Raw genomic sequence first — 22,945 nt, 5'->3', positions numbered from 1 at the left:
AATCCTTTCCATATTTTTTAAATTTGTTAATTTTTTGAAATTTTTATGATTTATTTAAAATTTTAATAATCTCATTATAAGTTTTAATTATATTTGATTTTTTGACACAAGGCTTAAAATTAAGCGTAATCCCTCATTTAACTTATAAATAGGAGGATAATGCGCTTCAATATATTTAAACCTACATCCTCATGCATTGATAACAATGTCATGCCAATTGAGCTAAGATCCAATCGATTTGTTTAACATTTTTTGGATTTTCACTTTTTTTTTTTTATACTTCATATATGTAAAAATAAAATATATATTTTTAAATTTATGAGAATTTTATTTAATTTTTCTTATTTGTAAAATATTTTGAGTTTTTTCTTTTAAATTTTCTCTTCATTTTTCAATTTATTTAAGAAAAAAGAATTGAGCAACACAATGCACTGAGAGAACACCACGTTATCTTTTTTTTTTAATAATACTAACACCCACATAAAGTGATAAATGATGGAAAACTTCAAAATTAAATTAATAAAAATAAAATATTATATATATATATATATATATATATATATATATATATTTTGTGAGTGAAAGGACGGACCCATGAGGGACAGGTTTTATAACAACCACGAGGAACACATTAAAATTTGAGAAAATCATTAATAGTACGATCAAATCACTTGTCTAACCTTTTCACATGCTACTTTGATTCAACGGGATATGATAATATACATATTTTATATTAAAATTAGATATTTCAAATTTGGATTTTTTTGAGATTTTGTTTGAATTTTTTTAACAATTTTATTAACTCATAAATAAGAGTATAATGTATTTTAGCACATTTAAACTCATATCTTCTTATATTAATAACAATACTCATACTAATTGAACTGAGACTCAATTGATTAGTTTAACATTTTTTATATTTATGTATTTAAAAATTAAACTAAATATTTTTAAATTTATAAAATTTTAAATAATTTTTTCTTATTTTTAAAATATAGACTTTTTAAAAGAAAATTCTGTACATATTTTCAATTTATTTAAAAAAAATGAGCAACACAATGCAGTGAGAGAACGCCACGTTATCCTTTTAAAATGCAATTAACACCCACATAAAGAAAAGTTGAAATATTAAATTAATAAAAAATATCTACCTAACATGTTTGTATGAGAGGAGGGAGGTATGAGGAACAGGTTTTTTTTAAGGAGCACGAGGAACACATTAAAATTTGAGAAAATCAAAACTAGTACGCCCAAATCACATCTCTAACTTTGATTCAAGTATTCAACGGGATATGATATGAATTATGAATATATGATTTTATATTAAATTTTAATTTTAAAATATACCCAAATATTCATTATTCAAATTTAAATATATAAATTTATTGTTTAAAAAAAATATGATTGTCTCTCACTTTCTTTTTTTAAACGGGATGTGACAGATTTTGGAGGGATTGACGTTTGGACATTCATTTTGTCTTTTTACTTCAAACTCCACAAATTTGTTTTTCTATTATACTTGGATTAAATTCTGTTATTAGTGAATGCACTTATATTTAATCCTTCTGATTTTATTTTATCATTTTTAATTTTTATATTTTTTAAATTTTAATTTCCACCGAACAATAATTGTTAAATTTATTAAGGTTCCGTTTGTTTGTCAATAAAATTTTTTCGAAAATAATTTCAATGATTTATTTTTACGGTATTTGGATGAATCATGTAAAATATTTTCATTGTTTGGCGATTTCCGAAAATATTTTCCAGAAAAGCTGTTTTAAATTAAACAAATATATATTTAAGAATTTATTATCTTTTATTGTTTAATTGAGTTTATTATATATATTAATAAATTTATATTTTAAATTTTTTTACATATATTGCAATGATTTATTTATAAATAAATAAATCAAATTAAATATATAATAATACTCAATTATTAAACTAGAATATTAACTGTCACAAATTGAAAACAACCAAAGTCAAATAAATTATTTGTAATTATGTTATAAAAAATAAAAAAAGGATTGAATAATTATAAATTAGCTTCCAAACCACAATTAATACTAGAAATTAATAATCTTATTCAAATGCATAATTACTAGTACACCACATGATAACAACAATATTGTCCAAGTGCATAACTATAATATTTCACCACATTAAAAGTATCAATATCTTCAACCTTGAGAAAATTTTTGAAGCCAAATTTTTCTATGTTTCTTACTTTTAACTAAAAAAGCTTTGGCCTTGGATTCATGACTCACTAGATAATCAAACACAGACACAGGAAGTCATCATCAAATCCTTCTACTTCTATCGATATCACTTTTTCGTAAAAATGTGGTGTCTTATCTGCAATAAATTGTTCCAAAGCATTAGTAATTTTGCCAAGTTGTTCACCCACAAATTTAATTTGTTCATCAACGACACTTTTTTGAGCATTTTTTCTTTTACATTTGGATGTGCCAGATGAAGATACTTTTATTCTTACCTCTTTAGTCTCTTCATTGTCGTAGTCTATAGGCACTAAATCTTGGTTACCATCATCCAAATCTATGTCAGCAAATGTTCTGACAAAACTCCCTGTTGCCATATCTTTGCCAACAACCAAAGCCATTTTATCATAATGATCAATGCTTTTATTCAAAAATGGTTCATACTTCTTGTATGCCTGTTGGATATTATACACAATTGGAATAACAAGTAAAAAACAATTGAAATATACTTATATATATATATATATATATATATATATTACCATCACTGCTGCATCATATGTCGCTCTATCACAAGTGATCATTTTCATGTTATCATCCCATCCAAAACCACTTTCACCCGAATTGTGCATATAATCGCCTTTGGTTTTTCTGATCCTCAAATGATTTTCCACATGCTTCAGATCGCATTGGACTTGAAATCTTTCAGAAATAGCTTCGGCAACTCGATTAATAGAAACTGTTTTGAAAGTGTCAGAAGGCTTATTTCCTTTTTGGGCCTCCCCTGCTAGAATTTCAAGAAAAAGATGTTCCATCGGTTTTGTCCACTGAATTGCTTGGAGGTCCCTTCTTTGTTGCCCTTACCCATTCTACATTTAATAATTGCCATTGCCAATCATTTCAATATCCAATAAGCTTAAAACATAATAATTTCAAAATCCAACAAACTAAAATTTCAATATCATTATCCAACCAACATTAACAAATATATATATATATAATAATACTAAAACATACATAACATAAAAACAATAACTCTAAGCCTAAGCCCTAAACCTACCTAATATTTCTAGCCATATAATCAATCTACATAGTTTGCGCAATTTTGTCTCTCTTAGCAGACAATTCTCTTGTTAATTTTCTTTCTTCTCGCTCTATAAGAGTTGGTATTATCAAATCAGACTCAGGCTCCTCGTATAATCCTTGATTAAGTAAATCACTAGGATCAACTCCCATTATATGATTATGAATGATACAACAAGCCAAAACTATATCTACTTGAGTTTGAAAATTCCAAATTGGTTCAACATCTAATACATGAAATCATTTCTTCAAAATCCCAAAAACATGTTCAATAGTGATTTGCAATGATGAATGTCGAAGTTTAAAGTGTTCCTTTTGCATTTTCAGGCCCCTGAGCACTAAACTCTTTTAAATGATATTGGGCACCACAATATGGGGTAATATATCCATTTCGGATGTCATATCCAGCATTAGCAAGATAATATTTAACTACAATTTTACAAAATATAATTAATACTAATAAGTTATGAGCTTACTAGAACTATTTGGTATTTAATGATAATTATTACCTTTCGGAATTCTTAATCCTCTTGGGCGTGAAAGTGCATCACTTAAAATAAGAGAATCATGTGCACTACCTTCCCAACCAGCTAGAACATAAGAAAATTTCAAATCAAATGTAATGGCAACCAATACATTTTGTGTCGTTCCCCCTTTACGACTACGAAATCTTCCTTGAATGCTAAGTGGAACGGATGCACGAGCATAAGTTCCATCTAATGCTCCAATACAATATTTAAAATAAGGATAAAACCTTGGATTATTTCTGATTTCACTAGGATTTGACTCATCAAGTAATCTAATAACTAGTTTATATAATTTCAAAATAGCTCTCAATACAACCCTAAAGTAACAGTGAATTGTCTCAGTTGATCTATAATATCTAGATGCAATCAGTCGGAACCTTATATTATGATCAATTATATGTAAAAATATAACTACTTGCTCCCTAATATTCACAGATTTAGTTGATTGTAACAAATTATTCCTACTAGGAATATCACACAAATAAAAAAAGGCAATCGGTCTCATCCTTATCACATCAATACAATGTTGGTTACTACTATATAAAATACTATTAATGTAATTTTCTCTTTCATAATCTCGATTCACACGAGGGTGAGAAGCAATTTCCTTCCTAGTTTTTATTTTTTAATCCAAAGAGCCACTAAAACTAAAACTGAAGCCACGACTCCGACAATTGCATTTTGATCTTGACTACGATCCATCTACACAAAATAATGCCACATATATGAATAAAGTTACAATGACAAAGTGCCATACGTATATGAAAACTGATATCTGATACACTAGTAACTCATGAAGATATCTGATATTCATTTATAATTTTTAATAAAGCAACAATATAATATTTGCACTGACCAGGAAAGTTCAACATGTTTTCCATGCACTTCCCCTTTTGTTTCCTTTTATTATTATTGTTTTTTTTTTCTTTTTTCAAGATTAATTGATTCATTTATAGCAGTGATATTATATTTAATGTAAGGATTAATGATTTAGATTGAAATATATATTATAAGGCATTGTTTAATAGTAAGTAAAATCTGTGGATTTTAAACCATTTACTATTACTTAAAGTAATCATCTTTATGTTCGATTAATGCAATAACATTTTATATAACACATTGCTTTTAATGGACTTTTTTATTAATATTCATTTTGTCACTCAATATTTTTAATTATTTTTTATATATACACAAATTGAGCATTTCCTTTTGGATGCCAAAGTTTTAATCATAGAGGGAGATGTCCATGCATTATCTGTTTACCATCACTTGTTTATGATTGAACAAATAATCATAAACTTTTGGATCTTATTATACCCGAACATGCAATTAAAATAAACCCTTCAACATTCTTTATATATTCTTTCAAGGAGTTGATTATCAGCATAATCATGACCCTCCAACTAATAAAAGCAATATTTGTAATCCTACCAAAATAACAAGTGTTTCTAAAAGTATCTTTTAAACATCATTTAATAATAATTAACAGCTTTTTGCTTTGAATTTTCATGTAATAAGAATGAAGTATAGCTTCTTCTTTTTGATAATTTAATAAGTTTTAAATAAATGAAAACTCCTAAAATTAACATGGTATACTTATATTTGGCATACATACTTACTATTAATAATTTTTGTTTTATTTGGCATACATACAATTTCAATATTAATTCAATTCAGTATTCATTTATATTAAAGAGTTCCATAGAACAGCTTACACATTCAAATTATATCAAGGAAAGATAAATGAATACAAGCTCAAAACCCCCCAAAATAGTTCTCATATTAAGCTTGAGATGATGTTAAAACTAAAATTTATCTGACTAATGTATGCTGCAGTTTCAAAAACAAGCTCTTCAAAGTGGCCTATCAAGGTACTGGCTGCTAATTCCATGTATAGGATAAGCCAATCCCTTTTGCTAGACTACAAAGACAAAAATTACGAGGCAAGTAAAAGACTATTAGAAGTGATAAGGGTCATGGTTTCTAATATTGGCAGCTCATGTTCTGGGGAAAACTAAAAAGGTGCATCATTTACAAAAACAACAAGCACAAGAATCAAGCACATTTACAAACAAAACGTGGCATCAGATTACATTTTCATGACAAAAAACTAAACTTTAGATGGTAAGAAAACTGATCAGAAATAAAAATATATGAAAATAGTCAAACAAAAGCTTCAAAGCACAAAGTTTGAACCTTTTGAAAAGAACAAAAACCAACAATTTCCTTTATTTTCTTTTAGTTTCTGAGCAACCAAACAGAAAACTATTATGTTAAATCAAAAACCAAGAGAAAAGGGATGGTTGGGCACCTAGAGATGAAAAAAAAGAAGTAGAAACAGATGAAGAAGAAACAGAGAGTGAACGAGTAAGTAATGAAGAGATTCTATGAGCTGCCATGGCTACTCAGAAGAGAAAACAACAAAAGAGTAATGAACAGAAAGAGGATTCTAGCATTCCCAATAGATGGAACAAATTCTGTTTATTTCATTTAAACTTGGATTAAGAGATTATCATGTCTTATTTATTACAATAGATGGAATAAATTCTATTTTTGAATGTCAATGTGATTATGGGGTAATCAATGATTCGAAAAAGGTAATCCAACATGGAAGAAACTCCAATTCTAGCTGCTAGTTTATCAGATTTGTGAGCAAAATATTGAATCTTCTCTATAATTTAGTCTACATTACTATGAGAAAAATATTTTATGTTTGGTATACGAAGGAAATTACAAAATAGATCACAAGCATTCATAAAAAATATGTTCAAATCCCACAGAAACATGAATTAAAATCTTGCTTTTATCCCACATAAAAACATATCACAAGCACATGATTAACTTCATAAAAAAAATTTCCAGTAATTAAAATCTTGCTTTTATCCCTTGATCAAACTAGAGCTTTGGTTTATATACATACAAAAAGACATACATCCATTATCCATTCAATGAATTGAAAGTAACAGGTTCAATCAGCCAAAAAGAGAAGTCCTTTTTTTTTTTTGGTTATCATTTATTAGATATAGTTTTAATCAATTTCAACTCCATTTTGACTAAAAATTCATCGAATCAACAGCAGAAAAATCAACACAAATTCGATTCGGAAACAGAAGAATTACCTGAAACAATGACGGAATCTTGAGCAACCGCAACAAGAAGATGAATCTGAAGAGAGATCAACAACGAAAAGAACAAAAATTGGAGATTTTTAAAACCAATCGGTTTCAATTTCAAGCTTGTTTATGATATTTCTCTTTTCTAAAAATTTGAGCTCTGGAATCCCAAAATCATTCAAGTTTCTTGCCTAGCTAAAGAAACAAAGAAAGGCATAAATTTTTTAGGCTTAAAATCAGTTAAAATGTGGACAAGTAAAGAACAAGAAGAAAAAAAAAAGCTTTTTGCCATACCTTAAGCCAAAACCCAGCGAAGAGGAATGAGATTTGCCTGAGAAAGAGAGGAAGAGAGAAAGAAAGGAAACAAAACAGCAGCCTGAGATGAGAAGATATGTGACGGACTAGAAGATGAAGAAAGGAAGAAGGAAAAGGAATGAAGAACAGAAGAAGGAGAAAGACTTACCTGGATGAAGGAGGAACCGAAAAATGTCTTACAGAAATGAAATCCGTAAGCCATTTTCCCTAAAACGTAAGAGATTTTACCTGTGTCTTGGGAAACTTTTTCCAAATGGAAAATGTTTTCAGTCAAACAAACACTGGAAAAGTAGGAAAATATTTTTCGGAAAATGTTTTCCTGCAAACAAACGGACTCAAAGTAAAGCTTTGTTATCTTTAAAATCTACTGCATCAAACATGTTGTCATATATGTAATGCATGCCAATTTACTATTTCCACATATTATACTACCTAAATTTCAAGAGAATGGATTACCAACCTTTATTTGCGTTAAAACTAAAATTTTAAATTTTGAAAAGTGTAGGGACTTAGAATGATTCAATTGGAAAAAATAAATTAAATCTATAATTGTATGTATAGTATTGGACTAGTTGTTGAATTTAACCAAACAGATTTAACTACGAATGTTTGGACCAAGTTAAAATTTTGAAATATAATAATTAAAATTTACCAATTCAAAAATAAAAAACTAAAATTAACCAATAAAATTAGAAATTAAATCCAGAAAGTAAAAACTAATAGAAGAATTTAACCTTATTAACTTATCTGAATATCTTGAAGTTGAAAAACATAATTTAAAATTATAATTTGAGTAATAAAGGATTTACTCATTCAAAGTTTTATCCAAAATTAAACAAATTTATTTAAAGTAAACTAACACGTCAAATTACTTGTTGAATAAAAATTCTAAGTGTATAATCAAATTAATCGTTGGAACTGAGGAAGTGTAATATATAATTTTATATATCGACGTGATAAGTGATTTTATAATCATTCAAAGAGATGATCATTAAAAATATAAAAATAATATAGAAACGAATAATAATATTATATTAAAATTTAGATTGACAATTCCATACTATATTTTAGATTTTAATTGGGATGCTCCTACACTTAATTTTGTATAGACATTTAGGCAAAGAAAAGATTTATTTTTATGCATTTTGAAAATTGATAAATTTTATTCGTAAAAATGCATGTGGTTTCAGTTATGATTTTATTGAATTCAGACTAATGTTCTATATTTAGTTACTTCAAAGATGGCTGTCGAGATTATTTTTAAATTGAGTTTTTGAAAATGGGAATCAACTTTAAAAACGAAAACGGGAGTCGCCACCAATTTTTTTAAGTGTGATTGAATCACCTTTAAAACATTTTGTTTTAAAATCATTAGTTTTGGTCTACGAAATAAAAAGAACGGGTTCGGGAGTCGGTTACGTACGAGGAAGGATTAGCACCCTCGTATCGCCCAATAATTGGTACCTAATTAATTATCAAATGTCTTTAAGGTCGGAAATTTAAAAAATTTTAAGATGTAATCCTCTTTAAAATACTTTGATTCTTTGAAAATTTGGGTCCACTCGTATCAAAGTATTGACACTAAGTTAACCTTTTTTAGAAATTCCTATCTTGAAATGACAAAATGCTACATCCAATAAGTTAGGACATATCGCTTTGCTGTTCCAAGACAGTCGTTTATATTTTGAAAGTTTTTAAAACTTAGAAGGTTACTTGATTATTCGAACTCAACGAGAAAAGTTGCAACCCAATAAGTTAGGGCACTACTTTTTCGAAATTTCCAAACACCAAGCATTGCCTTTATATTTTTTAAAAACTTTAGAGTTTTTTTTTAAAAAAATGATGCATAAAGAATCATATTATTATTATGGAATAGAATATTACAATTATAAATGAACAAAACATACATGTAAAAGATACATTGGCAATGATACAAGAAAAATCATTTACTAAATACACGCATATAAGAATAATATATAACAAATCTTAACAACGTGCATACAAAGATATGTATAGCATGTATTGAGAATGAATAAACAAAATATATAAACATACAAAGTAATAATTAAATAATGCATGATATATAAATAAGCAAAATTAAATAATGTATGACATACAAATAAAAACAATACCAATGTACATGTTTACAAAATATAACATATAATAAGAATTATAAAAATAACATTTAACACACCCATGATACCTACAATATAATATATAACAGAACTAATAAAAATAAAATTAATAATTGTTAACAAAATATACACATAATTAAATGTGATATTAATAATTCTAAAATATAAGATGTAGTATATAATAACAAAAATAGAATAATAATTATGCATAGGAAATATATTAGTTTAAAAGAATATAAAAATAGAGTATATAAAAGAATATAAAAATATCATTTTAAAATAAAATAATACATAAAAATAAATAATATATATATATATATATATAAAATTAATATATATATAATATGAGTTAAAAATATAATTTAATTTACAAATTTAAAAATTTAAATAATATAGTGAATAATATAAACATAAATAACATATGATATACATAACATATATATAAAAATGAAAATATATAAATGTTATATAATAAAATATGCTTTAGATTTATAGGAAATAGGAAATGTGATAGATATAATACAAAATAATGAAACTAATATGTAAAAACAATATATATAAATAATTAATAAATATACATAATATAAGTGAAAATATAATAATAATAAAATAATAATAATTCGTGAAAAATAATGTATAATAAATAATAATATTATAAAATATAAAATGTAAAACATAAAAATTAAAATTAAAGATAAAACAAATAACAATATATATATATATATATATATATATATATATAAATGTGTAGGATTAGATTTGAAATTTATTAAGATTACAGGGTGAATTTTGAAAAAAAATAAAACTGAATTGAGGTTCTAATTAAAACACCTGTGAAACAAAAAGGACTTATTGGGAAAAATTCCCTATTCACAAAACGACTGCGTTCTGTCTCCTGCATTTAAATGGACTAAAGGATCGAATTGAAACCAGAACCTTCCTTCTGGGCTGAATTTTAAAAATAAGAAAATGTTTAAGGATTTAATTACAAGAATCCAAAATGCGGAAGGGTCTGAATAGAAAATATCCCTTTTAACAGAAACACGCGGATCCTTCCTCGGGTCGGGTCACTCGCGTGCGGGTCAACCTTTAAACGGTACCGTTTTAGGGCTATTAAAATTAGCTCTAAATGGCGTCGTTTCAGAAGGGTATAAAAGCCGATTTATAGAACAAAAAAATTCATTCTTTCATTTTTCTCTAAAAAAAAACCTTTCTTTCTCTCTGGCCAAGCGAATTCTGGCCAAGCGAATTCTGGCCATTCTCCGATGGTAACTCCATCGCACGCGCCACCGTACACGCCATCGTTCGCGGTGGTTCGAAGGCCAAAAGTCTTCCTTTTCCAGGTGTTTCACTGGTAGTACTTTTCTTCCTTATTTTGAAAAATATTTTTTGCATATTACAACTAAAAAAATGAACTGTTTCTCCTTTTAGTTTTCGAACTGCTTTTGAATCGTTTGTTGTATTAAAAATACATGTATGTATATAATAAAAAAGAAAGAAAATAATAAAGAATAAAAATAGTAAAACCTTTGAATCTGCTGTTTTCGTATTGAACCTCTGTATTTTTTATTGCTACTCTGTGTGTATTTTTCAGAACGTCCATACTTTTTACAAGTGAAAAGAAAGGCTTTATAGCCTTGGTCCCTTACATATTCGGGGAAAGAAATCTAAGATTTCTTTCTATTTTGTGTCTTCGTATCTTTGGTGATGTCTTTGTGATTTTCTTGCCATTTTCGCTCTCGCTTTTTGATATCTGCTTTGTTTGTTTCCTTTTCTTGCAGGCAATCGAGCGAGGGATCCGGCAATAACCTTGCTGCGCGCTGATCATGGAGGTCGAATCACGGTGCTGATGGAGGGTTACTGAAACGTCATAAAAGACGAGCAGACGCGTCCGTTGAAATTGCTTCTGGAAGCTTCTGTTTGCGGCACGAGGAGAAAGGCAGAAACCCTAGGGTTTCCTGCCTTGGTATAACAAGCTGGGCCAATTGGGCTTTTTGAATTTGGGCTAGCTAGTTTAATTGGGTCACGGGTATTTGTGGGTCTATTGGGTAGTTTAGGCCTAGGTTTGCTGTATTTGGGCTACGGGACTGCTTTGGGTTTTGGGTAGCAACAGTGGGCCAATGTAAATGGACTGTTATATTAACTGTTTAAAAATAATTATTTATTTATTTATTTTCAATTTCAAATCCCGGGCAAATTTTGGTTACTACAGCTGCCCCTCTTTGCTCATTGCTATGTAATAGGAATCGAGCAAAGACTATGAAGGACCAAATTTGCCCAGTTTGGTCCAGTCTTTGAGATCTTTTTCCTCGAATGATCTTCAACCTATCTGCTTCTTGCATGTTGATATCTTCGGTCTGCCCTCCACCGAACATAAGCACGTGAAAGCCAAATCAGCTACGTCTCCGATTTGCTCCTTATAAGCACAAGGATGCCAAACCATCTTAGGTTTGTTTGAGAACACTTGAGAGCCAAATCTGCTACATCCTCGATTTTTTTCTTGTAAACACAAGAATGCCAAATCATCTTGAGTTTGTTTGAGAACATCTGAGAGTCCAATATGCTATGTCCTCGATTTGTTCCAAGAATGCCAAATCATCTTGAGTTTGTTTGAGAACATCTGAGAGTCCAATCTGCTATGTCCTCGATTTGTTCCTTGTAAACACAAGAATACCAGATCATCTTGGATCTGCTTCAGTATAAACATCTGAAGGCTAGATCTGCTATATCTAAGAACGTCTGAGAGTCAAATCTGCTATGTCCTCGATTTGTTCCTTGTAAACACAAGAACACCAAATCATCTTGGATCTGCTTCAGTATAAACATCTGAAGGTTAGATCTGCTATATCTGAGAACGTCTGAGAGTCAAATCTGCTATGTCCTCGATTTGTTCCTTGTAAACACAAGAATACCAAATCATCTTGGATCTGCTTCAGTATAAACATCTGAAGGTTAGATCTGCTATATCTGAGAACTTCTGAGAGTCAAATCTGCTATGTCCTCGATTTGTTCCTTGTAAACACAAGAACACCAAATCATCTTGGATCTGCTTCAGTATAAACATCCGAAGGTTAGATCTGCTATATCCGAGAACGTCGAGAGTCAAATCTGCTATGTCCTCGATTTGTTCCTTGTAAACACAAGAATACCAAATCATCTTGGATCGCTTGGTATAAACATCTGAAGGTTAGATCTGCTATATCTGATAACTTCTGAGAGTCAAATCTGCTATGTCCTCGATTTGTTCCTTGTAAACACAAGAACACCAAATCATCTTGGATCTGCTTCAGTATAAACATCTGAAGGTTAGATCTGCTATATCTGAGAATGTATGAGAGCCAAATCTGCTATGTCCTCGATTTGTTCCTTGTAAACACAAGAATACCAGATCATCTTGGATCTGCTTCAGTATAAACATCTGAAGGCTAGATCTGCTATATCTGAGAACGTCTGAGAGTCAAATCTGCTATGTCCTCGATTTGTTCCTTGTAAACACAAGAACACCAAATCATCTTGGATCTGCTTCAGTATAAACATTTGAAGGTTAGATCTACTATATCTGAGAACGTCTGAGAGTCAAATCTGCTATGTCCTCGATTTGTTCCTTGTAAACACAAGAATACCAAATCATCTTGGATCTGTTTCAGTATAAACATCTGAAGGTTAGATCTGCTATATCTGAGAACTTCTGAGAGTCAAATATGCTATGTCCTCGATTTGTTCCTTGTAAACACAAGAACACCAAATCATCTTGGATCTGCTTCAGTATAAACATCTGAAGGTTAGATCTGCTATATCTGAAAATGTATGAGAGCCAAATCTGCTATGTCCTCGATTTGTTCCTTGTAAATACAAGAATACCAAATCATCTTGGATCTGCTTCAGTCTAATTGTCTGAAGGTCGAATCTGCTATGCTATGGCTTATTACCCTACTATTTAAGGGATTAAAGCATGTCGTCTTCGATAACCTGTGGAATGATTATGCCTGATAATTAGAATGCTATGCTCGAAGTGAGTTGAATGTTCCTAATTAAACGTGTTATGATGCAGAATGCTATGAATATGACTCCTATCCTAGGCGCCACAATTCATTCCTTCATTCTTGCTCAGCCTGTAGGCCTTCCTCCAATACTACAATCTACTGAGGATGTCTGTAAGAATTGAATCATTGGTTTTGTCCATTTTCCTTTTGGACTGGAAGAAAGAAATTCCTCAAGTTTCTTCATCCCTTACTTACGTGAATTTCTCGAACAATTGTTCTGTTTTAGTTTCTTGCATTATCTAGAAATTCCAAAGTAATATGCAAAACTTTGTTCGTGAAAATATTTTAGTTCATCTATCATTATTTCAATGCAACATACTTGAAGAACGATGGAAAATGAATAAATCTTTTAGATTTGAATGAATTGTCAACAATACAAAGGAAATAAATCTGATAGCATATCTTTAAGAAGAAATAGAATCTAAAGATAGCAAACGAAAGAGAAGTTAGATGCCCTAGATATCACTGCTTGAGTGCTTATACATCAACTTCATGAAGGCATGTGTTTAGAAGATTCAAAGTATTCTGTCGATGCCCCAGTATGCGACATTCTTCGCTCTTCGTTGAATAGCAAGATTACCGTATGCCTTTCAATATTTGAGCTGCCCTTTCAGGTTTTCAACTCAAAACCCCTTTGGTCACAAGGCACCCTTTGCGGGTTTTCACCTTGGCCTCCCCATTTTTTTTATTTTTTATTTTTTATTTTTATTTTTTTATTTTTTTCTCTCTTTTTTTGAAACATCTCAAGGCGCCATTTGCGAGTTTTCACCTTGGACTCTCCCTTCTTAGACAAAGTATCTTTTAACTGAGTCTGAATTTACTGGATTGGGTAAACTTTTCCCATCTATTTCCGCCAAGATCAATGCACCATCGGAGAAAGCTTTCTTCACGACATACGACCCTTCCCAATTCGACATCCATTTTCCTCTAAAATCCTTTTGAATAGGAAGGATCTTTTTCAGTACAAGGTCTCCCTCATGGAATTCTCTTGGTCGAACTTTCTTGTTGTAAGCTCGCATCATTCGCTTCTGATACATCTGACCATGTCGAATGGCTTTTAGCCTCTTTTCTTCAATTAAGTTCAATTGATCATATCGGGACTGAACCCACTCAGCTTTATCTAACTTTTCCTCCATCAAAATTCGAAGAGAAGGTATTTCTACTTCAATAACTAACACTGCTTCCATCCTATAAACTAGCGAGAACGGAGTTGCCCTAGTAGAAGTTCTGACAGATGTCCGATAGGCGAGGAGTGCAAACGGTAATTTCTCATGCTAGTCTCTATAAGTCTCAGTCATCTTTCCCACTATTTTTTTAATTTTTTTATTAGTGGCCTCCACTGCCCCATTCATTTTTGGACAGTAGGGAGAAGAATTGTGATGGTTGATCTTGAATTGGTCGCAAACCTCCGCTATCGTTTTGTTGTTCAAGTTCAATGCATTTTCAGATATGATCTTCTCAGGCATTCCATACCGACAAATGATTTCCTTCTTCAAAAATCGACTCACAGCTGATTTGGTCACATTCGCATAAGAGGCGGCCTCTACCCACTTTGTAAAGTTGTCAATTACCACGAAGATAAAGTGATGTCCATTTCGGTTATATAGGTCCGATAACATCCATGCCCCACATGGAGAAAGGCCATGGAGAAGTCATGACATGTAAAGGTGAAGGCGGTACATGAATTTTGTCCCCATAAATCTGACACTTATGGCATTTTTTGGCATAGTTGATGAAGTCTCCTTCCATAGTGGCCCAGTAATAGCCAAACCTCATGATTTGCCTTGCCATCATGAATCCGTTTGTATGGGTACCACATACACCTTCATGAACCTCCTCTAGAATTAGCTTGGCTTTCCCAGCATCGACACATCTCAAAAGTACTTGGTCTTTCCTTCTCTTGTACAGGACATCCCCGTCCAAGACATAGTCGCAAGCTAACCTTCTCAAAGTTCGTTTGTCATTTTCGATTGCCTGTTCTGGATATTTACAATCTCTTACATACCGCAATATATCATGATACCAAGGATTATCATCCTTTTGTTCCTCTTCAAGGTTACAACAGCTAGCTGGAGCTTCATAAACACTCATTTGAATTGGTCTCATCTCTTCCTCTCTATTTGCCTTAATTATTGAGGCCAAGGTTGCTAGAGCATTTGCCATCTGATTTTCATATCGTGGGAGATAATTAAAGGTGATATCATCAAACTTCTCAAGTAACCCCAAAACTATCTTTCGATAATTGATCAATTTAGGGTCCCTTGTCTCCTATTCACCTCTTAGCTAATAGATTACCAACGTAGAATCTCCATATACTTCTAGGGTTTTTATGCCTCTTTCTATGGCTGCTTGGAGCCCCATGATGCATGCTTCGTATTCAACCATATTGTTTGTACAGTCAAAGTCCAGCTTGCACGTGAACGGGTAATGATCGCCATTCGGGGATACCAAGACTGCCCCAATTCCATTCCCAACTACATTAGAAGCCCCATCAAAATTGAGCCTCCATGGAGAATTTCTAGTCATTGCTATACACATTAATTCCTCATTTGAAAAATCAAAATTCAATGGCTCATAATCCTTTAGAGCTCGACTAGCCAAGAAATCAGCTACCGCACTTCCTTTTTTAACCTTCTGACTTACGTAGACTATATCAAACTCTGAAAGCAAAATTTGCCATCTCGCCATTCTTCCATTTAAAGCCGTTGACTCCATCATGTATTTCAATGGATCCAATTTTGAGATGAGCCAAGTGGTATGGTATAACATGTACTGTCTTAATCTTCGGGTGGTCCAGATTAGCGCACAACACAACTTTTCAATTGGTGAATATCTCATTTCACAGTCAGTGAATTTTTTACTGAGATAATAGATTGCCTTCTCCCTTTTTCCCGACTCGTCATGTTGACCAAGCACACATCCCATAGAATTACTGAACACTGATAAATACAGTATTACTGGTTTATCCGGGCTAGGTAGAGATAACACTGGAGCATTCAACAAATACTGTTTGACTTTCTCAAAAGCATTCTGGCATTCTTCATCCCAAGTACCTTGATTGTGCTTTCTGAGGAGGCAAAAAATAGGATCACATTTCTCAGTCAATTGTGAAATGAACCGAGCAATGTAATTCAACCTTCCTAGGAATCCTCGAACTTCCTTCTGAGTACGTGGCGGAGGCAACTCTCGTATGGCTTTGACCTTGTCTGAGTCAACTTCAATTCCCTTTTCACTGACTTTGAAGCCTAATAACTTTCCCGATCTAGCCTCAAAGGTGCATTTCGCTGGATTGAGCTTCAACTGAAATTTTCTCAACTTTAAGAACAATTTCCTTAAGACCTCGATGTGTTCTTTTTCTGTTCGTGACTTGGCGATCATATCATCAACGTATACCTCGATATCTTTATGCATCATGTCATGGAATAAGTTTACCATAGCCCGTTGGTATGTTGCCCCTGCATTTTTCAGCCCAAATGGCATCACTTTGTAGCAAAAGGTGCCCCATAAGGTTATGAAAGTAGTTTCATCCATGTCCTCAGGATGCATCTTTATCTGATTGTATCTTGAGAAACCATCCATAAAGGAGAACAATGAATATCCCGCTGTGTTGTCAACCAAAGTGTCAATGTGAGGCAAAGGAAAATTGTCTTTTGGGCTTGCTTTGTTCAGATCTCTATAATCAACACACATTCGTACCTTTTCATCTTTCTTAGGAACAGGCACAATGTTAGCCACCCATTCAGAGTACTTTACCGCTTGTAAGAACCCTGCATCGAACTGCTTCTTGACTTCCTCTTTTATTTTCAGGACAATATCTGGCCTCATTCTTCGCAACTTCTGTTGGACTGGTTTACAATCCTGTCTTATCGGAAGACGATGTACTACAATGTCAGTACTCAATCCAAGCATATCCTAATATGACCAGGCGAAGATATCCTTGAACTCTCGAAGCAACTCAATCAGACCATGCCTTGTGTCTTTGCTAATTAGGGTTCCAATTTTCAACTCGTTCCCTTCCTCTAGGGCTATATTCTCTATTGTTTCTTTCTCATACGGCATGATTTGTTTCTCCTCCTGCTTTACCATCCTTAACAGATCAAGAGATATGTCACAATCTTGAACATCTTTAAAATCCTAAGGTTCCTCTAAACACATGTCTTGCTCGTAAGAGAAATCAGGAGCTATAGTATCAATACTCATATCATTGATATCTAGGGACTCTGAAAAATTTCTAAAGACTACAGGAAAGTCCTCCGTAGTCCAATTATTCAGAGAGCTCCCTGGTTCGTAAGGGCGAATGCCCTCGAAGTTTCCTTGCTCCGATCCCTCATTATGTACAGTATTAACCTAACGACTTTCTTCTATCAGCAATCCTCCTGACTTAAAGGATTTGGATATAGGTGGGAATGTCATCGGTTCCCACTCCATTTCTCTTTCATTCAAAAAAGCTTTTTTTCTTGCTTAGCGCTTCTCAATTTCTTGCCTTTTGTGCTTGTAGTCTAGCTTGAAACCTAAGCCAAAGCGGTCCTTCTTTTCAATCAGATTTGGGATCTGAATCCTGCCTTGCAACTATCTTCCTAATCCTTTTCCTGGCAATGCTCCTTTCCCCATCATCATTTGCAGGGCCATCCTTGTCGCTCTAGACATTCTGGGTACCAGCACCTCACTTCCCTCCGAAATGAAGGTAGTATTAATAATTTCCAAGGAACGAAAAGAACACTCGATAGCCTCCTCATTTGCCTCCACATAAGGAGCTTTATTAGTGACTGATGCTATGATGTCCTACTCTGCATTGATGGTTATCAAGCGTCCATCTGTCACTAACTTTAATTTTTGGTGCAATAAAGAAGGCACCACTCCTGCCGAGTGTATCTATGGTCTCCCCAACAAACAATTATAGGAGGGCTTGATATCCATTACCAAGAAGTCGACTTCATACGTATTTGTTCCAATCTCCAGAGGGATGTCAATTCGTCCCATTACTTTTCTTTCAGTTCCATCGAAGGCTTTCACCACATTGTGACATGCCTTCATATGCGGACTGTCAATGGGTAATCGATTCAAGGTGGATAAGGGAAGGACATTCAAAGCAGACCCATTATCGATGAGTACGCTTGATAATGTGTATCCTTTACACCAAGTAGTAATATGCAGGGCTTTTGTTGACCCTATGCCCCCAGGCGGAATTTCATCATCATTGAAGTAGATGAAATTATCAGCACTGATGTTGTTTACCAATCGGTCTAGCTTGTTAACTGATATGTCATGGGTGACATATATTTCATTAAGCACCTTTAGCAATGCATCCCTATGCACTTCAGAACTCAGGAGTAGAGCTAACACTGTTATACATGCCGGTTGCTTACGCAGCTGCTCGACCACGCTATATTCACTATGTTTCAAGAACTTTAGAAACTCCTTAGCCTCTTCTTCCTTAACTAACTCATTGATGGGTATTTTGGTTGCTTTTTCCTTCTCCATCTCAACATCTTTCATCTTTGTGGGCTCCATTCTGATACCCCCTCATCATAACGTTTCCCACTTCTTGTATAGGAACCTTCATTTTACGTGCCCCTAGACGCACTGGCTATACTCTCTTCCTTTAGTACCGTTATACTGCAGTCGTAGTTCCAAGGTACCCTCTTGTCATTCTTATAAGGAAAAGGATTGGGCTTATGGATGATGACCTTGGGCACTGTTGGTGTCTCTACTTTCTTATTTCCTGGCAGGGAGATAATGATCCTTGGCCGACTGATTCCTTGTTGTTCTCCTTCTAACACATTTATTTCTCATTTATAAGAGCTATCTTCAAAAATTTGTAGCTCTTTATTGTCAATGAAACCTTGCACCAAGGCTTTAAATTCTTCACAATTTTGGGTCTCATGACCTTCTTTCCCACGGAACTTGCAGAGTTCCTCGTTTCATTTCCTTCTTTCTCAGAGGTTATTATCCCTCTCTTTACCATCTCTTTCCAGATTACTTTTAAAGGCATCCTTACTTCAACAACATTTTCCTTCCCCCTTTTTCCACCAACTTCAACAATGGCATTCACTCCTTGATTGTCATGGTTCAGCAAAGGGTTCTCAGTATTTGAAGTACTCTCAAATTTCAAAACCCCATTCTTAATCAACTTCTCTACGGCTTTCTTGAATCCAGTACAATTCTCAATTGAGTGCCCCGATATTCTAGTATGATACTCACACCTGGCATTTGCATCATACCATTTAGGATATGGAAACTGTAATGGTTTCAAGTGGAAAGGGGCTATAGCATGCGCATCATATAAGTTTTGATAAAGCTCCCGATACGTCAAAGGTATAGGTGTAAATTGCATCCTCTCATGCCTGGTGTTAGATTCCTGCTTTTGAGAGCTCTGCTGCCCAACTGTGGCTACTTTGGGCTGACTAACCATGATTGCTTTCGAATTGAAGCTGCTCGTGTTGTTTACCTCATTGTCTTTTCTTCTTGGGGCTGATCTTTTGGCCATTTCCCCCTCAATTTTACCGCCCCTTATAGCGTTCTCAATCATCTCCCCTGCCATAACTATATCTGCAAAACTTTTCGTAGTGCTTCCAATCATGTGAGTGATGAACGACGCTTTTAAAGTGTTGATAAACAACATGGTGGTTTCCTTTTCTAACAATGGTGGTTGTACTTGTATTGCCACTTCCCTCCATCGTTGTGCATATTGCCTAAAACTTTCATTAGGATTTTTCTCCATATTCTGAAGTGTAATCCTGTCCGGCGTCATATCACTCACATGGTTGTACTGTTGCATGAAGGCTTGTGCAAGATCCCTCCAAGAATTTATTCTGGCCCGACTCAACTGATTGTACCATTTGGCTGCTGCTCCTACTAAAATATCTTGAAAACAATGGATCAACAGCTGATCATTGTTTACATACCCTGTCATCCTTCTGCAGAACATTGTGACGTGAGCCTCCGGGCAGGTAGTACCATTGTACTTCTCAAACTCCAGCATTTTGAATTTGTGAGGCAGCACTAGGTTTGGGACTAGACTTAAATCTTTGGCATCAATTCCATGATGATTGCCAGTGCCTTCCAAAGTCTTGAATTTTTCTTCTAGCCATCTGCAGCGATCTTCTAATTGTTTCGCGGATTCAGTGGCCATTCTTTCCTTCTCCATTAAATCCAAATCAGGAGTGATAGGGTTGATCGAGTTATCACCCAAATTATTTCCCAACCCAGATGGGAAATTTATAGGGATTCCAGCATCCACTGGCTCATGTTGAGGCCTCACGGTGACAGATGGCCTTTTAGGAGGTGCCTCGATTTGCAGAGGCACATGAGGTGGAGTAAAACCTGGAGGAGGACCTTCATTTTCCTCTTCAGTGGTCGTCATGGGAGCTTTTCCTTTATCAGTAGCTCTTAGTAGCTGAGCCATTTCAGCCATCATGTTTCTCTGAGCCTCTAGCATCTGCTCCCTCATTTCATTCTACATTTTGGCCAACTGCTCTTGCATTTGCTCTTGCATATCTTTTTGTAATTGCTCAAACCTTTGATCCATGCTCTTAGTTTTAGTACGAGTACCGTAAGTATGTGTTATTTCCAGATTTCCTTTTCTACTTTTGAAAGTAAACTTTAACTAATCAGGGTCTTTCTATAACTTTGAATGCAAATGATGTGATGAAATACCATGAGATGCAAATACATGAATGCATAAAGAATATCGATTTTGGTTCAACTTCATTTAGAAAATTTTATTTAGAAAAAAAATATCTTTACATATAAGAGGATCACAAATACGCTTTCGCCCTAAGGCCGAAAGCTTTAACTCTATCTAATAAAAGGGCTAACTCTCGTCCTACATCCGACGATGATGAATACATCAGACTCAATACATCAGCTCGAATTGCCAAGTCTTGCATATACTCAGCAACCTCTCGAATCTGGGCTATGGCCTCTCCAATGACATGATCCCTTTCTCTGACCTGTCCTCTAGCTTGATGTAGCTCTCCTTTTAGATAATCTTCTTGTGCCTTGAACTGCTCAACCCGGAGTTCACCGTCATGTAATGCTACCTCCAAATCCTCAACCTTGCTCTTTAGCTCCTTTAACTCGACCGTAAAATTATGGCTTTGGTGCCAACGCACGGATCTTCCAAGCTCAATCACCTTAGTCTTTAATCCTTTATTCTCTTCCTCTAATGCCAAATTCTGCACTTGCATCTCTTGGAACTTCCTCTCCCAACACTCGGCTCTAGCCTTTTCCTCTTGGACTTCTTTCTGCAATTGCTCTGAAGATCCTCCTATTCTCGCCCTTCTCAAGGATACTTGTGCCCTTTTGTAATGCTCTTTTAGATCATCTCGATCTTCCTCTTTTCTTTCCTCTCTTTTTCGGCCTCCATCTTTTGAACCTCGACGTCCAAACTCAAGTACATCTTCTCTTCTTCGAGCTTTGCTATCATTTTCTCAAACTCCAAGCTTTTTCTCTCGAACTCCTGCTTCATAATTTCTAACTCTGAGGGCCTTGCTCGCAAATATTCCTCCATTGGTCGAGCTCCTTCCACATTTGGCTTAGGGGTATTATCATTCACCCTTCTGCCTCTCCATTCAATGTATTCCGGTGTGGTAGCAGGGCTAATAGCTACTCCTTTCAATCGACAAGTCTTCTTTCAAGCACTAGAAATTTCGCTAACCCTCTTATTGTAATCGGCTCCTCTATATACAAATTCTCTTTGAGCCAACCCATGAGTCGCTGGCACAAACTGTCTCAACCCATGTTGCCTTAGCACGAGCAAATGGGCATAACCAATAGCACCCCAAATTCCCAATAGGGGTACCCAATCAAAATTGCCGCATCGATAAAGAACCTCTCCAGGCATCATCCACGGAGCCCTCCACTCAACATCTTTCGACTGAAGGTTCTGAAGGAGCGCTATCCAATTTTCTTCTAGAACATCAACTCTCCTAGTTGAAGCTACTATATCTTTCAATGGTGAATAATCCTTGAAGAAAACCTGACAAACCACCCTATCTATCAACTAAAAATGATTGTAGAACCAAGCCAGAAGTAACTGAGCACATCCTATAAACCTGCCAGCGCCAGCCTTCCTACATGCACCTAAAGACTTGAATGTTTCTGCTAGAATTGCAGGGACAGAAGTGACCTTTTTACTGAGTCAATGAAAAAGATCCGTGGTTGCCTCATCCACATATCCCAAAGCCCTAGGGAAAACCATCAATCCATATAAACTTAAGGCAAAAACATCTACCTTCTTCGTCTCATCAGGGTGTGTCAGAATCAATTCTTTCAAAGCGTTCCATGAAATGCATTTGCATTCACCTTTTTCCTTAATTCGGGCCATGGCCCACTGCTCGCTCATCCCCGTAATAATCATCAACTTCTTCCAAAAGGTAGGGACACAAGCAGCTCGAGAATAGATCCTACCATTCTGAAACCTGGGACAACGAGGCAAGACAGTGTACTCCTCCACAGTAGGTACCAAGTCTACTTCCCCAAAAGTGAAACAACTGTACGCTAGGTTCC

The sequence above is a fragment of the Gossypium arboreum genome, chromosome 7, assembly GCF_025698485.1.
Source record: "Gossypium arboreum isolate Shixiya-1 chromosome 7, ASM2569848v2, whole genome shotgun sequence".
Classification (NCBI taxonomy): Eukaryota; Viridiplantae; Streptophyta; class Magnoliopsida; order Malvales; family Malvaceae; genus Gossypium; species Gossypium arboreum.
The sequence above is the reverse complement of the archived record's forward strand: the minus strand, read 5'-3'. Positions refer to the sequence as shown.